The sequence below is a fragment of the Felis catus genome, chromosome D3 (assembly GCF_018350175.1).
Source record: "Felis catus isolate Fca126 chromosome D3, F.catus_Fca126_mat1.0, whole genome shotgun sequence".
Lineage (NCBI taxonomy): Eukaryota > Metazoa > Chordata > Mammalia > Carnivora > Felidae > Felis > Felis catus.
In genome coordinates this window covers 54,435,059-54,462,309 of record NC_058379.1, presented here as the reverse complement: position 1 = coordinate 54,462,309, position 27,251 = coordinate 54,435,059, and the positions used below count along the sequence as shown (strand labels likewise).

The window sequence follows — 27,251 nt, the reverse complement described above, 5'->3', positions numbered from 1 at the left end:
CACTGATTTCACTCTGTACTTATTGAACACCAGTATAATGTAGGCAATATACATCATGATCTTTGACCTTAAGCAAATTACAGTTAAATTGAAGAATATCAATTAATTTCAAGACACGTTTTGGGGTGTGCCTTCTATGTGCCTTCTTTGCTAGACACTGAGAGTCCAAAGGTGGAAGATATAATCTGTTTCTTCAAATAGCTTGCAATCTCAGGGAAGGAAGACACAGTATATTGTGTAAATATAAATGATGGCAAGAAGAAGGGCACTTAGCACAGCCTGTGAATGTAAGGTCCATTTTCTTAAAAGGTTAGCTCATAAGCAAAATCTTGAAAGGCTAAGGGATATCAACAAAAGATGGGCAGGAGGGTATAGAAAGAGGAAATGACTGGAACAAAGACATGTGAGAATAAAATGGAATAGTGCAGGGATACAGGGGAAATGGCAACTGATTTTATATTATTAGGGAATAGAATGTAATACAAGGAATATCAGAAATGAAATAAAGATGTAGATATAGACAATACTAGGGAATAACTAGTTGTATGGTTGTGTGTTACCAGGTATAGATAGATAATAAACCTTATGGCTGGGCAGTGGAGAAACCTACTTAAGCCTGAATTCCATTGTAAAATAGATGGGACTTGAAACAAGCTTCCAGGAATAAGTAACTCAATATAAATAGAGAAAGAGGGACATTGTGTGAGAAGAAGAGGGGGAAACACCTTAAAGCAGAGGAAGTATAAAGGACTTGGAAAACAGATTCCACGTTTATGGAATAGACATTGTTTCATTTTCTTTTTTTTTTCTTTAACAAGGAATTTATCTTATCCTTACTAAATGCCAGACATTGTCCTCTGTGTTTTGTGAATTTTAATTCATTTAATTCTTAAAGAACCCTAGGAGGTGCTATCACAGTGTACCCATTTTACAGAAGAGGCAACTGAAGTACATAGAGGTTACGTATTTTGCCCAGGGTCACAGAACTAATAGGAGAGACAGGATTTAACCCCAGCAATTTAGCTACAGATTACCTGCTTTTAATGACCATACTGTAGCAATTTTCTATATGTCTGTTACTGAAATTAGATTGTCTCAGAGGAAGACAGTGAAAGACAAGAGGTGAAGGAATATCTTAAACAAGGTCACAAATAACAGTCTGACAAATTTAGGTTTGGTATTCAGGGAATGCATTGAACATTCAGTAAATAATTATTGACCATTCACTTATCAAACCAAGTGCTAAAATTTTGGCATGCTCTTCTCATATTTCTGCTCATTGTATTAGCCTAGCTTAACTTATCAGCTACCACTGGGAATTGCACTTAAACCATAAAACGCATAAAAATAATATGTTTATTTTGATGAAAAACATGAAATGCAGATGCAAATAGACTCAAAAGAATCCCCCTAAAAGATATTTACATAAAAAAATCATACCTACGTACATTGTAGTTACCATCTGAAAGCTAAAGATAATGAAAATTAAAATTAAGATAAAATGTAAAAGCATCCAGACAAAACAAAATAAAAAATTACCTCTAACATCTCATCAGAAACTATGGAGACCAGAAGACATAGAAGAATCTCTTTAAGGGGCTCCTGGGTGGCTTAATCAGTTAAGCATCTGACTCTTGATTTCAGCTCAGGTCACAATCTCACAGTTTGTGAGATCAAGCCCTGTGTCGGGCTCTGCACTGACAGCACAGAGCCTGTTTGGGACTCTCTCTCCCTCTTTCTGTCCTTGCCTTGCTTGCATGCATGCATTCTCTCTCTCTCTCTCTCTCTCAAAATAAATAAACTTAAAATACATATGTGTGTGTGTGTGTGTGTGTGTATATGTATGTATCTTTAAATTGTTGGAAAAAAATGAACTCAGAATTCTCTATCCAGCAAAGAATATCAAATCTATAGACTATACAATCATACTAAAGTTACAGTAAATATAAATGGACTAAAACTCCCAACTAATAAACATACAAGACTCAAATTTACCTGTCAATAAATGATACACTTTAAATATGAAGAAACTGATAGGTTAAAAGTATAAGGATAGAAAAAGACACGCCGTGCAACACCAAGCATTATACAGTTGGTGAGATTGTATTAATATCAGACAAATTAAACTTAACAACTAGAACTATAACCAGGGTTCACAAGGGTCATTTCAAAGAATCAGTTTATCAAGCACATAAATGATTCTACATGTGTATGGATCTAATAAAAATTTCTAAATACATATAGCAAATACTGAACAAAGTTACAGTAGAAATAAAAAGATGCATAATTATAATTTGAGATTTTCGTATTCCTCTCTGTCAGGAATTAATAAAACATGCAGACAGAAAATCAATAAAAACATGGAAGAACTGAATAGACCTTACTGACATTTATAGAACATTCCATTCAACAATAACTGAATATAGTATTTTAAAGTACATATGGAACATTTCCAAATATAGACTATATCCTGGGGCATAAAACAAGTCTCAATAAATTTCAAAGAATCAAAGTACTGGAGAATATGTTGTCTGACCACAATGAAATTATTAGAAATCAATAATTAAAAGATATTTGAAAATTTTCCCAAATATTTGGAAATTAATCCACACACTTCTAACCATGTAGGTCAAGAAAGGAATTATAAGAGAAATTAGAAAGTACTTTAAACAGAATTAAAGAAGTTCATGCAGAATTAACCCCCTGTGATGGAAGTGACAATTTGAGGGACATGAAACTGAATAGTTTCCTTCAGTGTGATTAGAGGGGTTCAATGGGTGGATCATGGGACTAAGGTAGAAAAGAGTACAAAACACCATCAACAAAGTGATGAGGGCCATGTCTCTGGTGAGCACCTAACTTAGTCTAGCATTTAGCATATAGAACCTAGGATAGCACCTAGGAACCTCCTAATAAAAGATATGGAATAAATAAATGAAGTTCTTCTTAACTGTTAAGGTAACCTAATATTACTCATTTCATATGTTGACTTGGCTGCCAGATGATTGAATTGAGTGTGTTAAAGAGCTTCCCCCACTAGATTCTATAGCTCTATTCCATATTTCTCTCAAAATGGTTTCCGTTAACTCTATTCACAACCTTTCACTCTTTAATTCTTTGTCACATATGATACTGGCCTTCTCACTCTTTCACCTCTCAGAATATCCAGGAGAATCTCTCTGATAATACCTGTAAGTGCCTGCAGGTAACATTGGTAGCGTTGAAACACCTGTCTTTCTTCCATTTAAAGATAAACAAAGATAAACATATCTAAGATATGGAAACACATTAATTTCACACATATATCAATATGATGTAAATTTAGGAGGTTATTAAAGCATTTGTCAATATTAAATTCCATGAATTAAATTACCTTCTCTCTTTATTCTGCTCAATAACATGTTAAAACCAAAATGTAGTCCTTTTTATTTTGAAATAAAGTAAGCATATTTATGATTGGATTTATTAGAAAGATATAAATTTCTATGTATTCTGATTTTTTCCCTTGGACTTAAACAAAATAATACCCAGCATTTTTTTTAATTCACATTATATAGACAATACATTTTTCAAGTGGAGGAGCCATGTCAGTGGTGTGGGGGAGAGGAGTTTTTCAAAGACAGAACTTTAAGTTTGAAAATTAGTGACTAATGGAGCATATCCAGTAGGTATTTTTCATACAACTTAGCATCATCATTATATAATGATGCTGCTTTGATGTGAGATTAATACAGACACATGATTTTTCATCCAAGAGTATCAATATTATAGAACAATGAGCAGAGCAGTTATAACAAGGGGAAAACATTAGGATGAGATTTTAAAATATAAAAGAGATAAGATTTGCGGTAGCCTTATTCACAAATGGTGCCAAGTCTATCATAGATGAAGAGAAAATTATGAAGATGTAGAGAGTGTCTTAGTAAACCTTAATGTGGGAACAGGATACTACAGAGTTAAGATTAAAAAAAAAAACTCTCAGTATTTTTTTTTATTTTATATAAAGTGTACACAAAGCGAGAACTAAAGTACGCCATGCCGCATCTCCTATCTCAATCCAACACAGTGAAAGAAATTTTACCTTTGAATATTCATACTTGTATGGATCTGCATATATTATCATAAGGGGAAAATAACCTAGCATGTTGACCAAACCTCGAATTGAAAACTCTTCATGTTCATTTCTTCTGCATCATATCCCTCAGTTGGGATATATATATATACATCCTAAGTAATTTTGATGACTTTTCTAAAAGAACTAGATTCTATGCAAATATAGGAAGTAAATTTACCTTATATTTACAAAGCAGATTTCTTCATGCATATCTGATTTATGAATTTCAACAATCCTTTATGATAGGACAGGAGCACCTGTTACCCTATTTAGGGGGGTTGGTAACTGAGCTGTAGAGAAGCTGAGGGACATGTCCAAAGATTCATGACCGGCAAGTAATGAATCTTTGAACTAATACCTTGTCTATGATTTCGACTTCTGGTTCCATCTTAACTCAAAATCAATTTAAGATCTCTTCAAAGTGAGCCTTTGTTTGAGTCACTCTCCTGGAAAGAAGGAAAGTCACAGACCCACACAAGTAAAGTCAATCTGGGACAGTAAAGTCATGAGGAAATATTACAGGGCACTGTAATTATATTATGGAAGGTATAAACCTCTGTGAGCTTACTGAATATGAACCTGCTTCAGTAATTGCCACCAGGCCCTGACTTTGTCAGATGTCTATCATTTTATAGTACACACTTGATTCTGTATCACACATTTGGAGCTAGCTTCTTTACTAAAACAAAGCTGCTTCACGGAAGTCCCTCTGTTTTTGTCATTACCTGATATAATTATGATATTTCAACACAGCTCCAGTAAATGTGTTGATAGACATATCATAGATTATAAATGCATCTATTGAAATGCTAACCATGGTTGCAAAGCAGATTATCTTATTTAAAGACACTGGTTTTAAAATTTAGACATTTAATTTAATTATCTTTTCCCAGAAGTATATAAGGAAATCAGAAACCTAGTGTGAATAACATTATCTTCACAGAAATGAAAACTTGCAAGAGCATTTTTTGCCACAAACTCAATAATTTTAGTATAATCACTAACTATGTTTTTGTTTTACAGAACCAGTATGATTTGGAAAAAGAATAAAATTGCTTTTAAAGTACAAAAATAATTATGAACCACTTGAAACGTAATGTCTGTGTTTTATTTCTCATCAGAATTCATTAGTGTGTAACATCAATAATTTAGCCCATCATTTGCCAACACTGACTTGGCTCAGTAGTTCAATCATGTAACCCTGTAAACTCACTTTCCATTAAAATGAATGTTGCTGACAAAGGATAACTAAAGAGATACTTCATTTATTAACTAAAGAGGTACTTCATTTATCAACATTTTTAAATTAGGAGTTTGGGGCCACAGAAGCTTAGCTGGATGATTTATTTGAAGGATCTTTATATTAGACCTAAAGACTTGTTCCAAATCATACGATGCTACCCACAAAGATAATCGCATTTCATTTGTGTAACATGTGACTCAGGGCTCTCTCTTCAGAGGCAGGCATAGCCACCTGCAGAGAATCAAATGACCTACCAGAATGAAAACTTGACTGCTTAGTATAAAATTATGAAATGTGCAGCATTCTCCTATATCCCGATTTACTCCATTGGGCATATTTCTTACCAAACCTATAATATGACATCCAATATTCTAATATCCTAATGCTGTTAAAATTGATTTGAGGATTAAGTAAATAGGCTGGAATTAGTTAATAATGAGCGTAAGACTCCCCAATATCCACAAATTGGACTCCAGTACGTTTAAATTTCTCATCACTTGCCATGACACACACCTCCCCAAACATAAATGCCTCTAGATGTTGCCAACACTGTTTTGAATTAGAGTTTCATTTTCCAGAGTTGATCCCACATCCTGCTGATAGGTTAACATCACACCATTTGGGACGCAAAAAGCAAACAAACAGATAAATAAATAAAAACATCTGCAGTGCAGTGAGCAAAGCATGAAATAAAAATTCCTTATATATGTCAAAATATTCCTGCCCTAGGCCTTCGAACATATAATTTCTAGCAAATATGGCAAGACCGCACGATGAGATCTTTCCTTGCTTCTTCTGTAATAAATTAAATGCATGTTTCTTATTAAAACCTTTTGATAGAAGTTGGAGGATCTCTGCTTTTAGCCTTTAGAGTTGCCAGCTGGCATCTTTCCCTGTTTTGGATCAAAAAGTTCTCAGCCAGCTGATTCATTCAAAAGGCAAAATCCGGGGGTGCAGTTGGATTATAAAATGTTATCTTTACTGTATCAAAGTACTTCTTTCTCTTATTTCATCTCTTCTCTCCCCGTTTAGCTTTCCTTTCTTCTTTAGAAATATTTATTCTGACAGATTCGAAATAACAATGATCCTACAGAAAACCTTCCTCATGCCCTCTTTATTTTTACCTTATAAAAGTTAATCTAGGGGGAAAAAAACTCTTCCAAACATTATGAGTAAAGAGTTGCTCATCACACAGTACTGTGTTAGTAATATTCTATAGTCTTTGTGAAAAAGTAGAGGCAGCTGCACTGTATCGATGCAGCTAGCTTCTGAGGGTAGCTAGGGAGTTCTAGCATCACTGCATTAGCTGATGTTTCTGTGACACTTTATATTTTCAATGTGTTTATTTTAATTTGACTATCACAAAAAACCCTGGGAAAGTAGATTTTATTATGCCCATTTTACAGATAAATAAACTTTCAAAGAGCTGACATGAGCATCCCTGTGAACACCATGCATGTGGTAGAACCACATTTAGATCCCGTATTTCCTGATTCCCAGTCCATTCTGTGCAAATGAAACCCGCTGCTGCAGGGTGCCCATGTTCTGGCTGAGAGAGAGAGATGCATCCACATCCTGTGAATCTGTTGTGGAAGACAATGAAAGTCAAGCAAAGGAGCAAACTAGATGCAGCTAATAGTGGACGGTCATGTTAAGAGAGTTATAGTACACGGGTGGCATCTTACAAAACTAACTCATCCAGACTAGATTTTCAGTGACAATATTTGAGAAATAGAGCTGAGAAGCTACTGTTAAAAAAAATGTAGGTCTACAATTATAAGATCCTGAACAGCGAAGGAAATAAGATGGGAGAAATGATGGCCATTTCAGAGGCATAAACACACTGACCTATTAAAGAATGGTCTCAGGTGAAATAGAGGAAAACAAGAACAGCCGCTATTGCTCTAAACTTAGAAGTTAAGGATAACCAAAATAATAAGAAAAAGAAAGGAGAGTTGGTAGGACCCTAACCTCTAGTGAAGTGAAGGGTCCTGTGTAGTTTATACATAACCTAATAAGAAAGTGGGACCCATATCAATATATCCTCTTAGCAGTTGAAATACTGACTAGCACGTAGATGACCAAGAGGAGCTATAACAACACCTTTAGTGGTCAGATTGTAAAGCCATAAAGCCAGGCATACTTATAATTCTGAGGAAATTATGAATAAAAAATAATCGGAGGGAAAATGGCAAGTACCTTAGCAAATTTCCAGGTTCAGCTGGAGAGAAGCATGTCATACATCAAAGCAGAAAGAAGTGAAGACCAGGAATTAGAAAAGTTAAGAATATACTATATGACACAAGCCACGAGAAAAAGGTTGTGAGATGGTGATCATCAGCTGCAATTATAGCCAAGACCTTATGTATCTTTGAGGTTTATTTTTTCCACTGTAGAGTGCATAATTGCCTGCAAATATGATGTGCTTTTTACTTAGACATTTGAAAATTTAGGCTGGAATGGTACTGATTCACAGCCTCTTCAAGAGCATCCCAAGTGTATTTTGAAACCGCCCCCCATACACAGAGGATGAGAGAGTTTGTGCATTTGGTTTGGTATCTTATTGACTTATTGTGGAAAATATTCCACAGTCGTGGCATCTGTTAAGCTAAATGGCTCTTTATATTATATTATATGATATGACATATTATCCAGACTTCAGTCATTATAACATGAAACAGTTTTTGCTGTATTTCTGAGTTTTGTATAAGATTCACATAATTGATTCCATATTTGCCAAAAAAAAATCACTAGAATGGATTTAAACTTATCATGCACACATGTAAATATCATGCATGAAAAGAAATATATAGCTGGCCAGTATCTGAGCCTTAAAGTCCTCTTCCACACAGCTGGCTTTATTAAATAGAAACTATTTGTGATTATTCCTTGATCTTTCTCATTTAAAAATGTTTGTAGAAATTTTAAAAACAGGAAAGTAGAAGAATTTATCTAAGTTGCTTTTCAAGCAAAATAAAAGGGAGAAATTTGTAAATTAGTATGAGATATAAACAAATAAATATACATTAGAAGAGAAAGTAGGCCATCTAATAAATGAAGAAAGAGTCCATGGCTAGCAAAATGGATAAAAGAAAGATACTCAGGGAAAAATGGTAATATAAGTCTTTTGTTAGAAAAGAGAATAGAGTATCACCTGTTACTGAATACCTTGAAGTAATGAAAACTTATACAAATTATTTCTGACCAAAAGACAATATGGAATACTAAGAAAATATGAGCAGAAACGACAGCAATTCAAATGACAGAAATTATAACAGCTAAGTGAAATGGATAATGAATTTACCAAATTATAGACAGACAAGTTGTTTTTAAAAATCCTGAAAATGCTGAGACATAGCAAAAATCTGTGGGGGGTGGAGAGAGAGAGGGAGAAATTTTTCATTAACTTAATAAATATTAAATATCTGTGCATTATACCTATAAAGATGAAGAAGATTCAGTGTCTGCTCTTATGAAAAATCTAGTCTATGGTAAAAACCCAGGCAGGAGACATTGTCAATGTAGTGTGATAAATGCAAAGATGATAGAAGACAGAGGTGAGAAGGCTTTTCCGACAAAAGACAAAGAAAGGACTAAACCTATACCTGAAAGAACCTCGCATATTACTGGAATTACTTACACTATGTGCATATGAATCACATAGAATTCAGTTGAACTAGAGCTACAGGTGAGTGTAGAGATAAGCAGTAGCCAAATCTTGCCAGTGGTTCTGTGCCATGAAAAGATCTTGGACTTTATCCTGAAGGTATTGGGTAGGACGAAGGGAAAGGGGATTGACAAGTGCAAGGAGAGAGAAATGATAACATTTGAGTTTTAGAAAGATTTCTTAGGTTGGTATATGGAAAGTAGAAGGTAAGTGGGTAGTGAAGGGGGAAGGTGGAGTAGAGGTTTCATGACTGGAAGTGAGACTGACGAGGACAGTCCTGCAATAGTTCAGTTCAGATAGCTAGTAGCCTCAAATGAGGTAATGTCATTGGAGATAGAGAAGATACTTGAGAGATAATACAAGACAGCAAAGAATAACACTTTAACTGGATGTCTCACTTGATTTCTAGCATAGTTATCTTTTTACCTATGATTCTTGGTTTGGGAATTCAGCAAAATGCCATCCTCCACCTTTCCTTCTTTTCTTCTTTCTTTTTTTGTAGAACAAATATTCTTTGATATGTCTCTTTCCCTTCTGGGCATCATCTGATAACTGCTTTCTGTTCCTTTGAAGTCATGTCCATCACTGCCTCCCTCTCTCTGATGCCGTCAAGTCTTATATAAAGAGTATGAACATCCTTCCTGTTTCCATAAGTTCAGAGATTGTTTTTTCATACCTCTTTCATGGCACTTGTTTTATTACAACTTAACATTCTTGAATTTCCTTCACCAGATAGATTGGGACCTTGAAAACAATGCCATATTCAGCTTTATATTCCCAGTAGTGCCAAATACAATGTAGATTCATCTTGTTTTGATATATATGTCAAATATGTACATATGGCATTTATTTGATACATACTTGCAACATGTATATATAATATATACCTGTCTTCTTCAAAAGTCTTTAAAATCCTTGTGGGCAGGGCTATGGTTTACTCAGCTTTATACCCTGTAGCACGTTTAGGGAGCATACATTTTAATAGATTCTCTATAAATGTTTAATGAAGAAAATGGGCAGCTTTATCAAAGGATTATTTGAGATAGTGTCCAGGAAATAATCTGATACTGAATTAATTAATCAGCAAATCAGGGCAGTGTTAAGAACAACATGATACAATTTTTTCATACTTGAAGAAATCTTTTTATTTTTATTTTTTTACAAGATATACCCTGGAGGCAGTGGATATTTTAAGGCAGGTAGAGTACAATTTATTTTGAAAATAATATTTGGAAGATCTCTTGTGTATTAATTTTCTTAGTACCAGTCTACCCTTAAGACTAGAAGAAAATCAAGAAAGTGTATAAAACCAAATTCTGTAGAACCAATTGTATAAAACCAAAGTGATGAGATATGTAAAAAGAAGGTTATGAATTAAGATTTCTAGAAATTTTAATGTTAAAAAACTTACTGATTTGCATTTATGAGTTCACTGTTTACAAGTAAATATACCAAAAAGTTCAATCAAAATAAGGAAGTCCATTGGAAAAGGAACTTCAAGGGTGCAAAAATTAACAATGAAAAACTATGTCACTAGATTATTTTACAAGAAAGGAGAAGGAAAAATATCTAGGTATGTATGAGCTATGAAGAACTCCTTAATTCTTTTTTTATTAAATGTACCATTTCTAAAAGGGCATTCGGGTCATGATTTTTAAGTTGGACGAGGTGAGCAATTATTGTTTTGAGTAACAAAGATAAGTTCAGTAATGTGATAAACCTCTATCTTATATTATTATTAAATAAGATAGGCTACAGTTTGCCAGTGACAAGGCACACATCGACTGTATCTGTAAGACAAATGGCCCAAGATATTGATAAAATCTGTAGACATGAGATGTTTTTTCTTTCTATAAGAAATATGATTTACTGCCTAAAGATATCAAGCCTGTAGTTTTGAGCTAAAGCCCATTACCACTGTGGCTTTACCAGCTAAGCCAATTGATAGGTACAGAAAATATTGAATGTGATTAGTTAAACTGTTAGGATATGGTCCCTTGATTCCTGCAGATTATCCCACAAGGCAGAATAATTTCAGTAAGATTATATACCAACAAATTGCCTTCAGACATAGGTTTACATAAGTGTTAACGAAATAAAAAAGAATGAATCTATGACTAGATTGTAGAACAATTGCTATTGGCCATATTAATAAATCTAGTTTCACAGACTATTTTTTTCTTCTGATAAAACAAATAAAGCTGTAGTTCTTAGAAGCATAACTGTCCCACAATAGAACCAACAAAAATCTATAAAAGAAAAAGAATATGCTTGTTTTACAAAGGTGCTACAGCAAAAATAAGCATTAAAAACAACAAAGTACAGTAAATCATTTTATTAAGGGCTGCTTTTAGGTACATTAGTTGTACATCTTTCAAAACTGAGAAACCATTATATTCTGGCAACAATTCAGAAAATGATACTTTCAGATGCTTGCCATAGAGCAAAGCATTTTTATTCCCATAATAAATAATTCTAATATATTTAATAAGTCTTGTTTGTCCCAAATGACACTGTGCCAGCTAACTTTAAAACTTAAATTCTTTTAAATAATATTTCAAAAGTGAGTTTTATTATATTTATAAATAATCTCTGAAGAAATTGAGTTGAAACCAATAACTGTATTTATTAAGAGTTGCTAATACATATAAAATCCAATTATTTTTAAGAACTCCAATCATGGAAACTCCTCAAATCTATTTTCAATTTGCAAGATACTCTTCATGCAACTTTGAAGTTTTATTTAAAGATTTGATAGTACTGAGTGCATTTTCTAGTTCTTTTACTTGTACAAAAACTTAAATGTCACCAAATTCACAAATTATGCAGACAGTATGTACCTAAAATCTTTAACTATCTTCCTATATGTTTTGCAGCAAATTTTAAATTTCTGCTTACTTAATTAAATACGTTACATATTTATTTTATTAAAATCAACTCAATTTTGTGCAAAATGACACCAGTTATCTTTCTTAGTGTGTATTAAACCTATGAAATATTCCTTAATTAGGAAGACTTTCATATTTTCTTCAAATATCTTACACCATATAACAATTGTTTTTCAATTTCATTGCAATGGTTCCACCATATATTTTTAATAAACTAATGAATACTGACTGGTCTTATTCATCATATTCTAGCTACATTTTAGTTATCTTCTCATTTTGATTTTTACTTACCAAGGAATCAAGTCACAAAATCATTAAGCTGAATTATATTTTCATGTTTATCAATGATTATCTGATATTTCATCAACTCTGATGTTTTCTTTACTTCATAGATAAAAATAGACTTATCTTGCCCTTTCCAAGAAAACAGTTTTCTAAGACAAAAGTTTTAAAAAAGTTAAATAAATTATTTTCAGCTGTGAGTTTCAGGTAAATTCAAGTACTTTTCATTTTCCTCAACCTCTTTTGATAACAATGTCTCTCATATATTTTCATCATAATATCAACAATAACTTAGAAATTCACAATGATTTTAAACACACATTTCTCCTTTCCAGTTTTCTGAACTTAAAAAGAGGAAAAATTAGCCTAAGAGATAGTACCAAATTTCTCTGAGCAGAGACCATATTTTATTAGAAAAACATCTTCATAAAGAGCCTAAATGTCCATCAACTGATAAATGGATAAAGAAATTGTGGTTATATACACAATGGAATACTATGTGGCAATGAGAAAGAATGAAATATGGCCTTTTGTAGCAACGTGGATGGAATGGGAGAGTGTTATGCTAAGTGAAATAAGTCATACAGAGAAAGACAGATACCATATGTTTTCACTCCTAAGTGTATCCTGAGAAACTGAACAGAAGAACATGGGGGAGGGAAAGGGAGAGGAAAAAAAAAAAAAAGGTTAGAGAGGGAGGGAGCCAAAACATAAGAGACTCTTAAAAACTGAGAACAAACTGAGGGTTGATGGGGGGTGGGAGGGAAGGGAGGGTGGGTGAGGGGTATTGAGGAGGGCACCTGTTGGGATGAGCACTGGGTGTTGTATGGAAACCAATTTGACAATAAATTTCATATTTAAAAAAAAAAACCTTCATAGACAACTTGAGGTAGAATGTGCAAGAAGGGAAAGCAATAAGCAAACTCTCATAATTTCTCACTTGCAGGGAATAATAGAGAATTCCTCAAGGGCAGAGTGAGAGCAATATGATGGAAGGCCAGAGTTCAGGTTGGCAGAAATAATTAAGGTATACTTTGGGAACAGAGATGTTTAGTGAGTATTGTGTATTGTAATGATGTGATCCGCCACTACTCATCTTCTCTAAACCCCTAGTAATTTCTGCTACCATGCATAAAAACTTCAGTTTGGTTTTTATTGTGGAAATTAAAGAAATGAGTACGGTGAAATGACCCCCAAATAGAATCAATTCAGTACATTATAGCTAGAGGAAGTAATGGGGACATAAGCACACCAGGAATTCATGGTTTTAAGAAAGGCATAGGACTTTTCACAAATTAATTAAACCACTGTATGCACCAAAATTTCTATGAACTCCTGGGAACAAGGAAGCATTTTGTAGGGGGCTGAGAATAAGAAAATTATCTTAATTGAATATAAAATCATGTATAAATCCACAAAGTCACAAGAACATCATGATAAGTAATTCAGAAAGAAAGGAAGGATGTTAGATGAGATTGAGTTCATGTTTGAAATTAAAGAGAATTGAGGATCATTTAGATAATGGAGAGTCCAGAGACATGTATAGTAAGGTGATGAGACTTGAGCTCAGGAAGACCCCTGGGCTAACAAGAATACTTTAGAACTCATAAGGATATTGCTGGTAACTGAAATTATGGGGAAAGTATTCAACTATAGCAAAGGAACGGGTATCAACTATACAAGTCTAAAACTGTGTTGACCATAAATATGCCTAAGTATTATAGATTAATTTTTCTTCTTAATGTTCCTCCATTGAAGTAGCATATCTTCAGAATTTTCCTGGAATTACTAATAGCAAATTTTTCTAAGATTTAACCTTATCTATTAAATTGGTCACATTTCTAAACTCTACTAGCCAAGATTGTAAGGGGATACCACAATGGAATCACATGCATTCACATCACCCAGTTTCTTGGTAACAGTTTCAACTGTAACTGTTGGAAACCAGAAGAAATTATCAGAAGTACATGAAATCAAAAGATACTTCTACTTACAGGCAGAATTAAGTTACAGGAGTCATATTTACCCATTTGCCTAAAACAGCCAAATACCAAACAAAAAATATATGGAACAACAGTTTTCAAGGTATTTGACAAATCAAGCAATGAAAAGGATAGGGATCCAGAAAGACATGAACCACAAAAGGCAAAGCCTACAATTGTCTCAGCTTATTACCTTGAGAGAGTTTGTATTTCATAGTACAAGCTGGGGGTGGGGAGGAAGTAAATAGAGGCAGACTTCTGTAGACTCCAACAGTTGAGTGGATGGAGCTCAGAGTTCAAGGAGATAAAAGAAGCTGTAGTACACAGGACAGAGTATCCTGCAGAGAACTCTGGAAATTTGCAGAAGACTCACTTTTGAATAACTAGCTGAGCAATATATGCTTATAAGAAAACTGCCTTAGGCCAAGAAAAAATTACTCCAAATATTAGTGGCGATAGTATCTAGTTCTCACACAAGACATGTTCCTACAAGACAGAATGAAAAACTTTATAACTTATGGAGAGCTGGGTAGAGTACTCAGAAAAGTCTTATCTCAATAGGGAATTAATTAGCTCTAGATCAACACAGACCTGGCTCTACCTAACATATCTTGAAAATTAGACTCAAAAGGATCAGATTGGTTTCCAAGTAATTTAACTGTAACTAGAACAAATCTCAAGACTATTTATGGGAATACAAAAATATCGATCACCAAAGAAGGTAAAATTCACAATGTAGGACATCCAATAAAATATCACAAGTCATGCAAAACAGAAAAATACAATGAGATAAGTAATCAATTGAAATTGACATGGAACTGCCACAGAGGTTAGAATTAGCAGATAAGTACATTAAGCAATTATTGTAACTATGTTCCATATGTTAATAAATTATGTAGAGGCATCAAAGGACACAAATCAGACATCTAAAGACAAAAACTACAATGCCTGAGATGAAAAATGCGTAGGATAAGATTCATGGCAGATGTGAAACTGCATTAAGAAAAGTGAATGAGGGGCGCCTGGGTGGCTCAATCGGTTAAGCGGCCGACTTGGGCTCAGGTCATGATCTCGGGGTCCATGAGTTCGAGCCCCGCTTCAGACTCTGTGCTGACAGCTCAGAGCCTGGAGCCTGTTTCAGATTCTGTGTCTCCCTCTCTCTCTGACCCTCCCCCGTTTGTGCTCTGTCTCTGTCTCAAAAATAAATAAACGTTAAAAAAAAAAAAGAAAAGTGAATGAGAATTCATAGGAATAGAAACCATCCAAAATGAGAGACAGAGAAAAGGAATTTTTTGGGGCGCCTGGGTGGCTTAGTCAGTTGAGCGTCCGACTTCAGCTGGGGTCATGATCTCACAGTCTGTGAGTTTGAGCCCCGCGTCGGGCTCTGCGCTGACAGCTCAGAGCCTGGGGCCTGTTTCAGATTCTGTGTCTCCCTCTCTCTCCGACCCTCCCCCATTCGTGCTCTGTCTCTGTCTCAAAAATAAATAAACGTTAAAAAAATTTTAAAAAAAAAGAAAAAGAATTTTTTAAATGAAGAGTTTCAGTAAGTTATGAGATGTCTTCAAGCAGCCTCATATACGTCACATGTGAGTCCCTGAAGAAGAGAAGAAAGAGAACAGAAAAAATATTCAAAGAAATGATGGCCGTTTTTTCCCAAATATAATGCAAACTGCAAACAAAAAAGTAAAAGACCACAACTTCAGGAAACAGGAACCTACATCAACACATATCAAAATCAAATTGCACAAAACCAGTGATAAAAAGAAAATCTTAAAATCCACAAGACATTGATAAAACGTGTTACATACAAAGGAACAAAACTAAGGTTGACAGCAGATTCAAATCAAAAGACAGTGGAGTAAATATTTAAAGCAATGTGGCCGGGGGGAGCCAATCTAGAATCTTATACACAGTTATGTCTTTCAAAAGAGTCCAAAGTGAAGACTTTTTCCGACATACAGAAGTTGACTTACACTATAAGAGATGTTAAAGGAAGTTTGTTAGGCAGAGGAAAAGTGATAGCAGTTGGAAATAGGGAGCTACTCAAAGGGACACTTACAGAAATGGTAACTACCTGAGAAAATATATGAGATTTTTTTTCTTATTTTTAAAACATTTGTAAATGACAAGTGACTCTTTAAGCAAACAATGTATAGCAATACAATGCATAGTTTATAAATATCTATTAGTAGAATGTATGACCATATTATCGTGAAAACCAAAAAAGAAATATATTATTATATGACTTTATACTATATATGAAGTAACATATCACTTGAAGACATTTTCAACATTGTCTTAGAAGTTCCAACCAATGTAATAATGCAACAAAAAGGAAAAAAATGATACAGATTAGAAAAGAAGTAAAATGGTCTTCATTGGCAGACATTATCATCTGTATAGAAAAATCCAATGAAATCAACAAAAAAGCTAATAAGTAAACTTAGTAAGTTTGCATAATACAACACTAGTATACAACTATTTCTATATACTAGCTATTATTTGATATCAAAGTTAAGAAAACATTGCCTGTACAATATCATAAAATTATTAAATAACTTCAGTGCAAGACCTATATACTGAAAACTACCAAACATCGCTTAGGGAAATTAAGGAAGTCCTGAATAAGGAAAGGGATGTACCTTATTTTGGGATCAGAAGTCTCAACATTGTTAAGATGTCATTTTTGACAAGTGTCAGTTTTGACTAATTGATCGAAAGATTCAACACAATACAAATCATTTTAAAACAATTAGCAAAAATATTTTAAAATCCACAAGAAAATGCAGAGGACACAGAATAGCTAAAGCAACTTTGTAAAGAAAGACTACAGTTGAAGGATTTATAATACCTGAGTAATCAAAGTAGTATGGCATTGGATCAAGATATACCAATAAATCAATGGAACTGAACAAGGACTATAGAAATAGACCCACATTTATTGACAACTGTTTTTGTTTGTTTAAAGTTTATTTATAATTTGAGGAGAGAGCACATGAGCAAGGGAGGGGCAGAGAGAGAAAGAGAGAAAGAGAGAGAGAGGGAGAGAGAGAGAGAATCCCAAGCAGGCTCTGTGCTGTTAGCGCAGAGCCCAAATGCAAGACTGGATCTCATGAACCCTGAGATCATGACCTGAGCTGAAACCAAGAGTTGGATGTTTAACCGACTGAGCCACCCAGGCACCCCAACTAACAACTGTTTTCTTACAAAGTTACTAAGACAATTCAACATAGTCTTTTCAACATATGCATATGCAAATAAATGAAATTTGACTCTTACCTTGGACCATATGCAGACATTAATGCAAATGTAGCATAAATCTAAACATAGAACCTAAAACCACAAAACTTCTAGAAGAAAGCATAGGAGAAAAATCTTCATGAAGTTGGAATAGGCAACTATTTTTCGAGCACAACACCAAAAAGTACAAGGAAAAAAAAAATAGATTGGACTTCATCAAAATGTAAAGCTTCTGCTCTTCTAAGGACACTATTAAGAAAATCAAAATGCCAGCAACCTACAGGAAGAAAATATTTGTAAAGTAATATGTTTAACAAATTGTACCCAAAATATGCATTGAAAAAAATCTCTAAACTCTATATCAGCTAAATAAATACCGCAGCAAAAAGTGGACAAAATATTTAAATGGGCAATTCACCTAAAAAGATATGCAAATAGAAAATAAGCGGATGAAAAGGTGCTCAACACCATTAGTCAGTCATTCATGAAAAACAAGTTAAAACCACAATAAGATAGCACCACACCTATTAGAATGGCTAATGTTTTTAAATTGATCATGTTATGTGTTGACAGGGGTGGTGAGAAAGTGGAATTCTCATAAACTGTTGGTAGAATGTAAAATGGTACAACCACTTTAGAAAATATTTTGGCAATCTCTTAAGGAAGTAACATGTGACTACCATATGATCTGACTGTTACACTCCTAGGTATTTACCCAGACCTACCAATTCCTGGTCATGGCTACCTTCTTATTATGATACTGGTTGTATATAGCTCTGTAAAGACCTTCTTACTTCTGTCTCCCCTAGGCTACACTCAAAGAAGAATAGCATTTTTCTTATGTTACCTCCATCTGGATATTTCAACTGTTTACTCCCTTTAAGAGGATGACCGCCTAGAGGGCATCAGACTTCTCATCTCCTCACTTTGTCTTTTTGCCTTGGCCTAGGACACAGGCTTTCCATGTACTCTTCACCTCTAAGGACTTACTCTAAACAGTATTCTCCTCCTTTTCCTTCCCATGGAGACATTATAATAAACAAGTAAAGAAAGACACTAACAATCAAAAGACCAAGATCCAAAAGTACTATGCCTGTTATATTTGATAGTAACAATGATCACTCAATTCAGCAAGTATATACTCCCTATAAAAGATCAAGCAGTGGGCCAGGTTCTAAGATACAAAGATGAATAGATACTATTTATACCCTCAAAGAGCATGTAATCCATAAATAATTTAAGGATTCATATATAGAATTTTTTTCTAGAAAAGAGCAAATTGATAGATTATTCAGACAGAAAATCAATAAGGAAACATTAGATTAAAAATACACATTAGATTGGGGCACCTGGGTGGCTGAGTGGGTTAAGCATCCTACTCTTGATTTCAGCTCAGGTCGCGATCTCATGGTCTCATGGTTCGTGAGTTCAAGCCCCATGTCAGGCAGAGCTTGCTTGGGATTCTCATTCTCTCTCTCTTTCTCTCCTCACTGCCCCATCTCCACTCACCTATGCTCGTGCTTTCTCTCTCTCTCTTTCTCAAAATAACTAAATAAAACATTAAAAAGAATAATAGAATACACATTAGGAGGGTGCCTGAGTGGCTCATGCTAAGTGTCCAACTCTTGATTTTGCCTCAGGTCATGATCTCACAGTCATGAGATCAAGCCCTGTGTCAGGCTCCATGCCCAGTGCAGAGTCTGCTTAAGATTCTCTCTCCCTCTCCCTTTGCCCCTCCCCTGCTCACGGGAAATGGGAGAGGTTGGTAAAAGGGCACAAATTTTCAGGTATAAGATGAATAATAAGGTCTGGGGACTTAAAGTAAAACAGTGACTATATTTGATAATATTGTACTTGCATTATTATCAAGTAATAATACTTGATGATACACAATACACAATACACATTAATACACAATGAATTTTTTTTTCAGCGTTTATTTATTTTTGGGACAGAGAGAGACAGAGCATGAACAGGGGAGGGGCAGAGAGAGAGGGAGACACAGAATCGGAAACAGGCTCCAGGCTCTGAGCCATCAGCCCAGAGCCTGACGCGGGGCTCGAACTCACGGACCGTGAGATCGTGACCTGGCTGAAGTCGGACGCTTAACCGACTGCACCACCCAGGCGCCTCTAATACACAATGAATTAACTCCATTGTGGGAATCCTTTCACTATATATCTATATATATGTATAGATATATAGATATATATAAAGTCGTTACATTGTACACTTTAAATATACATCTTACAGTGTTGTCAATTAAACCTCAATAAACCTGAAAAAATGTGAATTGAGCATCTATTGTATTTTCTATATAAATGCATTCTCCATTCACAGTCTTGACATTTTAGTCCTAATATTTTGAATTAATATTTTTCAAATATATTTTCCTTCTGAGTATTCATTGGAAAGCAGGGTGAAGAGAATGGTGTACATAAAAAGATTTTTTATTTTAGGCTTGCTAAAATAATAGGGAATTCCAAATTGACAAGAAGAATGGTTTTGTTTCATTTTTAGGGCTAATTCTAGAGATTATAACTAATTTAGAGGCAAACCTAACCACCTGCAAGGTTAGCACATCATCGGTGTCATGTTAACTGTCCTCAAAAGGATTATTTGAGAGACTCAAGGAGTAAGTCGCTCAGAGCACAGGAGGATCACTGGATAGGTTATCTGAGATTTCTAACAGTGTAAACAAGGTGGTGCACAATATTCTAAGATCTTTGTTGATACTTATTCTAATCACCAAGTCTAACATAAAGAAAGGCAGTTCATAATGGAACAGAATGAAGTTACTTTTATGTGCAAGAGATGGTTTTCCTAAAGCTTTTTAAATAAAACAAGAGAAAGATAATTTAATCTTGGTCTGTGTAAAATAGTCAAGAACTAAGAGAATACTTAAAGCTCATTTAAAATTGAACCCAAGTAAATTAATATCTAGGAAAACTAAGCTTTTTTGCTCTTGACATCCCAAACTGCATAATGTCAAGTCAAAAAATGTAGAGTATACACACACACACACACACACACACACACACACACACACACATCAAAGCTACAGGTCCTGCTACATAGAAATCCAAGTTTGGGGCGCCTGGGTGGCGCAGTCAGTTAAGCGCCCGACTTCAGCCAGGTCACGATCTCGCGTCTGTGAGTTCGAACCCCGCGTCAGGCTCTGGGCTGATGGCTCAGAGCCTGGAGCCTGTTTCCAATTCTGTGTCTCCCTCTCTCTCTGTCCCTCCCCCATTCATGCTCTGTCTCTCTCTGTCCCAAAAATAAATAAAAACGTTGAAAAAAATTAAAAAAAAAAAAAAGAAATCCAAGTTTGTACTAGAATGCATGGCCCTTCATAATTAGGGCATTTTCTAGCAAATATTCTATTGATTAAGCCTGTGGAATCTTATGCCGCATGGTCTCCAAATCATGTTTTTACTAAAGCACAAGTTCATATTGAGCTGAAATACATTGGTTTAAAAATTATTGAAATTCAGGGGCACCTGGGGGCTCAGTCGGTTAAGCGTCTAACTCTTGATTTAGGCTCAGGTTATGATCGCGCTGTTCTTGAGTTCAAGTCCTGCATCCACATCGAGCTCTGTGCTGACAGTGGGGGGCCTGCTTGGATTCTCTGTCCCCCTCTCTCTCTGCCCTTCCCTGCTCACTCTTTCTCTCTCTCTCAAAAATAAGTAAACATTTAAAAAACAGAATTAAAAAAATTGTTGAAATTCAAATACAATATGTAAGAAAATATAAATATTCTTATGAAGCAAAATTAAAATGCAGTGCTAAATTAGTTCATATAAGTCTGTTTTCCAAGTCAAATTTTATCTAGTCAGCAACCTAAAATTAATTAGAATAATTGACAAAGTTTCAAACTTTGGGACTATGTTCATATTCACAAATTGTATACATCAGAAAACTCATGAGATTTTTAAGTAACATGACTGTTACCACTTTCTATATTATAAGCAAACCATTTACCAATCACTGTGAGGTCTAATTATATAAAACGCTGCTAACAGCATTGGAATCATCTTTAGAGCCCTCAGCATACACTTGGAAGCACATATGGCAATGTCAAGTCTCTTTCATTTGTGTAGATTAGATTTTAGAACAATCAAAACAAATTCAGAGTCAAGAACGATGAGTGAAATGAATGATCAATTGTACTGCTCAAGACCACAGTAATATGGATCCAATTTACCCTTTAGTTTTATCATCCAGTACCCCCAGAAACACTTGTTTATTTGATGGTCCCTAAGAAGATCCCATGTTTTTCTCCTGGCTCATCTTTGAAAGTAGAGTTAACAAGACATCTCCTTCATGAGAATTCACTGAATTCACAACCGGAAGTGGCATTTCCCTCCTTTTGAAAATCACAGCTTATCTGTGACTGTATCACATTCTGTGTTGTGGTAAACTGTTATTCCCACAGTCCTTGAGGCCAAACTGTATTTTGTACTCCAATTTAAGGGGTAGCGGGGGCGTGGGGATGAAGGGGATGCTAATGTGCTACTTTTCAAGTTCTGACCACAATATCTGCCATTGTACCAAAGGGGGGAGCCTTAAACATAACAAATGAAAATAAGTGTTTGTCAAGTGAATAAATGAAAGAGAAAGGTAATTTATACCGTCCATGCAAGGATTGAAATCTAAGCACCAGGTCTCATTTTAACTTATTTATTTTCTTCACACCAATACAATTTTTCCACAACACATCTTTTGGGATCTTAATAGGCTACTACCAGGTAAAAGATCAAGTGGACGATAAATTTTTGAAATACTGGATATTAAAACACTAAGTCAGTTTTCTTTTTTTTTTTAATTTCAGAATATCTGAGACTAATATGCTATTGTGCTTTATAACTCTTGAAAGAGTGGTGTTGGATATTCAGTAGTTACCAAATTTTTTTAAGTTTCCTTATTTATTTTGAGAGAGGGAAAGACTGGCAGAGACAGAGAGCACACGGGGGAGGGGCAGAGAGAGAGGAAGAGAAAGAGAATACCAAGCAGGGTCTGCACTGTCAGCCCAGAACCCAATGCAGGGCTCAAACTCACCAACCATGAAATCATGACTTGAGCTGAAGTCAGAAGCTTAACCAACTGAGCCACCTAGGCGCCCCAGTGGTTACCAAATTTTGACCACAGAACATTTTGTTCTTCCGCAGAAGAAACATTGTCCTCTGAGAAGGAAAGCACATGTAGGATTAAATGCTAATTAAATTAGCAATAAATGTGGAACAGAAAAAAAAAATGAAGTAGAATTCAATTTTATTTACAGGAATAAACTGAGAAGAGGCTACTTCTCATGTTGAATTCTAGGTAGAAAAGCTTTTGTTTCCTGAAATGAAAAGCAGAGCCATTATTAGCCAGATTTTTCCCCCCAAGAATCTAGCAAGATCACAGTGCTTGATCATTCTTTCAGTGGGGGATTCACATGGAATTTTTTTTTTTTTTACTAATGACTAGAATAGGACTCTTAAAATATTTTTCTCCCTTAGAATATGTTGGTTTAGAATTAGTCATCCTCTTTCTAAACTATTACAACGTTAAATGCAAAATTAAAGCATCGCTTTCTCTTTATCATTTGCCTCGTTACCAAAGATGTGACTACTCTCCTGTTTAATATGAATCACATTACCCCACATTTTCTGAAAGGCAGCCTGGTTATCCACCTAAACCTTCACGGTAACTTTTCCCGGTCTCCTCTATCCCAGCCTGAAGGCCTGTACCTGCTTTTAGTCTCTCTGAATTTCTAACTTACTTTTTTGGAAATCTGATAATATTTGAAATACCAGTTAAAATCTAGCAATATAATGTTTCTTATGAATGCTCCCCCGCCAAAAATCTAATAACATTGCATAAAAAAAAGACAAAGTAACAATTTTCTTTCTTCAAAACCACTCAGCTGTGCAATCTTTAGTTCTTTTAGACCTTCAGAAGGTATGATCAGTATGCATAGGGAAAGTCATGTCTCTTACTTAACTTTGCAAGAGTGCACTACAGAGCACTAATAGCTGCATTGCCTTGTTAATAAACTTCAGTCAAAATGCTTTGGGAGATAATTTGATTAAAAAAAAGAATAAAAAACACCGAAGCCGAAATATTGCTTTTATAAGCTGCAAGATCAATTCACCATGTGCTTTTTTAATCAACTGAAATATATACATTTAAACAGAAAACACAGATGACTTAGCATTCTCCCATATCATGCCAGTGAGCGTGACTAGTTCCTTGTAATTTTTTTTTCTAATACTCTCTTGTGCTCTGACTTACGGGGGGAAAAAACTTCCCATGAAAAATGTGTGCTACTTTTCCACTTTTGGCCTTGCATGTGCTTCTTCTCTGCCTTAATTACAATATAAATCAACTGCAAAAAAAGATTTACAGTGATTACACCTCACTTAGAGAGCTGTGAAGATTGATCTGGATGTGGTATGTTTGTCAACCTCTGTGCCTAGTTCTCATCTTAGCGAGTTCCAGAGTGAATCCCAGGACAACATAATATTCAAAAAGAAGTAAAGGTGGGAGGGGAAAGCTCTGGTATGTCACTCTGGTCTTTGTGTTCTCACCGAATATGCCAACGACTTAACTCTCAGAAAACTCCAGGGCAAAAGACTTCAAACAATTGTGAACTTTAAACCCATTTACTACCCTAGCAGAAAATATCACCATAGCTACCGAACTGATCCCTGAATATCCCCCCATTTTCTGTCTGTGCACCCAACTGGGTGAAACCGAAATTGCGACAGAAATCTTCCTGTTTTGAATGGATTAATGCTTATCACCACCAGTGAGGACCTATATTCAGGTCACTAGTTTCTTGGAACGAAGTTAATCAGCCCTTGCCTTTAGGAGGGGTGTCTTTTTTCCAAGGTAAATTCATTCATTAATGTGATCACACCAGGCAAAACAAAAACGTACAGTTAGGAAACAAAGCTGACACAATATAATGTGTCCTTTAAATCTTCCTAATTGCTCACAAGTTTTGTAATATGATGAATTTTGGTTAAGTCCTGTAACTTGGCCTAACTTTCTCTACCTCTACGACACGTGTCCTGCCCACCTCATTGCTGTTCAGGCTCTGGTTTAAAGGATCAAACAGATGAGATACCCTGCCTTTTAGATTTATTCGTGTTGGATTTCTTTGAAAGCCAACTTGACTGCTTCATTTAAAAAGTGACCTCAGTGATTCCTTTTTGATGAAATGCAATAAAGCCTCTAATAAATTATTAGGACAGCTATTTGCTAATTTGCCAGTATATCCCTTTTAAAAATGGTCTTATCCTTCCAAACAACACTCCTGAAAAATCATGTTTTCCTGTCCACTTGTTCCCTAGTTTTACTGTTTTCCTACGGTGACAGTGCTCCTACTGAATAACCAAGTGCCAAAGATTTTCACGCTCAGCTCAGAAAGGAATATAATCATACTTTAAAAATAAAGTATATTCTCAAATCTAGAAATTAGCTAGTAATTGAAATTATCATCACAGTGTTTTAACTGATGACCATCGAACTCTTTTCTGGCAAACGGCTCATAGAGCATTAATTGCATGTCACATTACAGATCTGCAGAGTTAAGTTCTGTCTTGTCCTTGGGACTGTGAGTTCTAAAGCAACTTTAGAAGTGTCTTTAGGGTACACAAGAAATCATTAAACTGCAAAAGTTCTATTTGGTCTGAGAGGTATGCACCTCGTTTTCCTTTCTTTATCATTCCCTGTTCCTCAAACCTGTATTATCATCTACCACTTTTGACGGTGCTAAGGCCCACCACTTTCTATTTCTACCCACAGCACCCAAGTACCTGTCTAAGAACACTTCAGAAAACCATTGTCTGCATGAAGCAGATTCAAAAGGTTTTAGAAAGGAAAGTTTATTCTGATTTCTGATCAAGGTTTGAATGGAGATAATCTGAATTTCTTTATAATCCTATATACATTTTAATGGATTGTTAAAAATAGTTCATAGTAACTGTTACTAATGTACAAATAGGATCCTATTTTTCAGAACAAGAACTATCTTTGTCTCTGGTATCTATCAGCAAATAATATTACTAGATACAATATCTGCATTATGAAGTTTGCAAGACACAAAAGAAAAAAAGTTGATAAAAATTAATGAAAGGTAACTTTAAAAATACGACCAAATACAAAATGTTATACAAACAATCACACAATATAAATCTTACTATTTCAAATTTTATTAGCTCAAAATTGGCCCTATTCTTAATAGTTCATACAGGAGTTGGTTTGACATTGGTTTTGATCTTCATCATGGAAAATTTTTTACTTGTCTAACCGATACTGAAATCAGAATAAGAAAAAAAAAAAAACCTTTATCATCTTAAGCAAATAGGCTCATTGAGCACCTTAGAAACATTCCTACCTATCAGAAATGTAATTATATGCTAATTTAAGATTAACAGAATGCAAACTGGTGTTTTATTATGCAAATCACATATCAATTGTAATTAGCTATTTACTAAAGCAAGATTTAGCTTAGTTAGATTTATCATGCAAAATTAAGATTTAGGGTCACCTGGGTGGCTCAGTCAGTTAAGTGTCCTATTATTGATTTTGGCTCATGGTTTGTGGGATCAAACCCCAGTTGGTCTCTGTGCTGACAGCATGAATTCTGCTTGGGATTCTCTCTCTCTCTCTCTCTCTCTCTCTCTCTCTCTCTCTCTGTGCCTCTTCCCTGCACATGCGCTCACTCTCTCTCCCTCCCTCTCTCTCTCAAAATAAATAAACTTTAAAAAAAATAAGGTTTAGATTCATTATTTCTCCATTTGGCCATCTACTGAATTTTAATACAATATCTCTTTCTGTACACATACCCACACATCTCAGGTATACAAGATCTAAAGTTTGATTACTGGCAAATGTCTGAAATAGGAAGCATGCATAGCAAATACAACCACCATGATCTTATTTGCATCTCAATTCATGCAAGTTATCGGTGCTGGTTACAAAATGAAATCATGTATGAATTTTTCCCGTGTGCTGTCTTTCTCTTCAAAGATCAAGGTTCAGTCACCATCATCACTGCCATATGCAATCTCCATAATCAAGACAAAGTCTTTACAAACTCTAAAACAGGACCATGTTTCACAATAAAAAAGACATATATTTTTAACCCATTGATTGGTTCAGTATTCTGTATATCCATGATATTCTCATTTCTGACAAGTGTTTCTATCACCTTTGACTTTGACTATTCTCATGGGGCATTTTTATCATACAACTTGGCTGAATCCAGCCATGAGATCCTCTAAGAGTAGAATGATATTTTTTAGGCTTTATTCAAATGGATTTTCAATGTTTCATTCTTATCTCTTACTTAAAATCTCCATTCTTTTTTCAGTTAGGTTCCTCTTGCTTGAGGAAAATGTTTTGTAAGCATGTCTTTTTTTTTTGTAAATAAGTATATAAGTATTATCGCCGAGAAATAAATATCGAGATATATCGAAGATAGAATTATCCAGTTCAAATTCATTTAGTTTCCATAAGAATGTTTTATACCTGCTTAAGTATAACCTTTGTGTCTCTATTTAGAAAATGTGTTCATGATGGCATTGAGACATCCAGAGCCAGACCTTTTAAGGGATTATTTCACTTCTTGGGTAATTAAAGCAATTTAGCCTTTGGTGTAGAAGCTATGAATAGCACTTGAGGGATGAGGCATGTAATAATTACCCAGAAAACTACTAATATGTATTATGGCTCAGTTATAACATGCATTTAGAATGGCAGCAGACCAAATCAATATTGAGGACCAGAGCACACATTCATAGTAAACATTTCTAATATCTAAAAACAAAAATGAAGACTCCTT

The 27,251-nt window shown here is 34.8% G+C and overlaps 1 protein-coding gene across 6 annotated transcripts in view; it reads left to right on the top strand.

Annotated features, from left to right (window-relative positions):
- The window catches only part of CCDC178 (coiled-coil domain containing 178), a 497,365-nt gene that overhangs the window by 402,184 nt on the left and 67,930 nt on the right, over nucleotides 1–27,251 (top strand). The gene's annotated exons all lie outside the window — the stretch shown is intronic.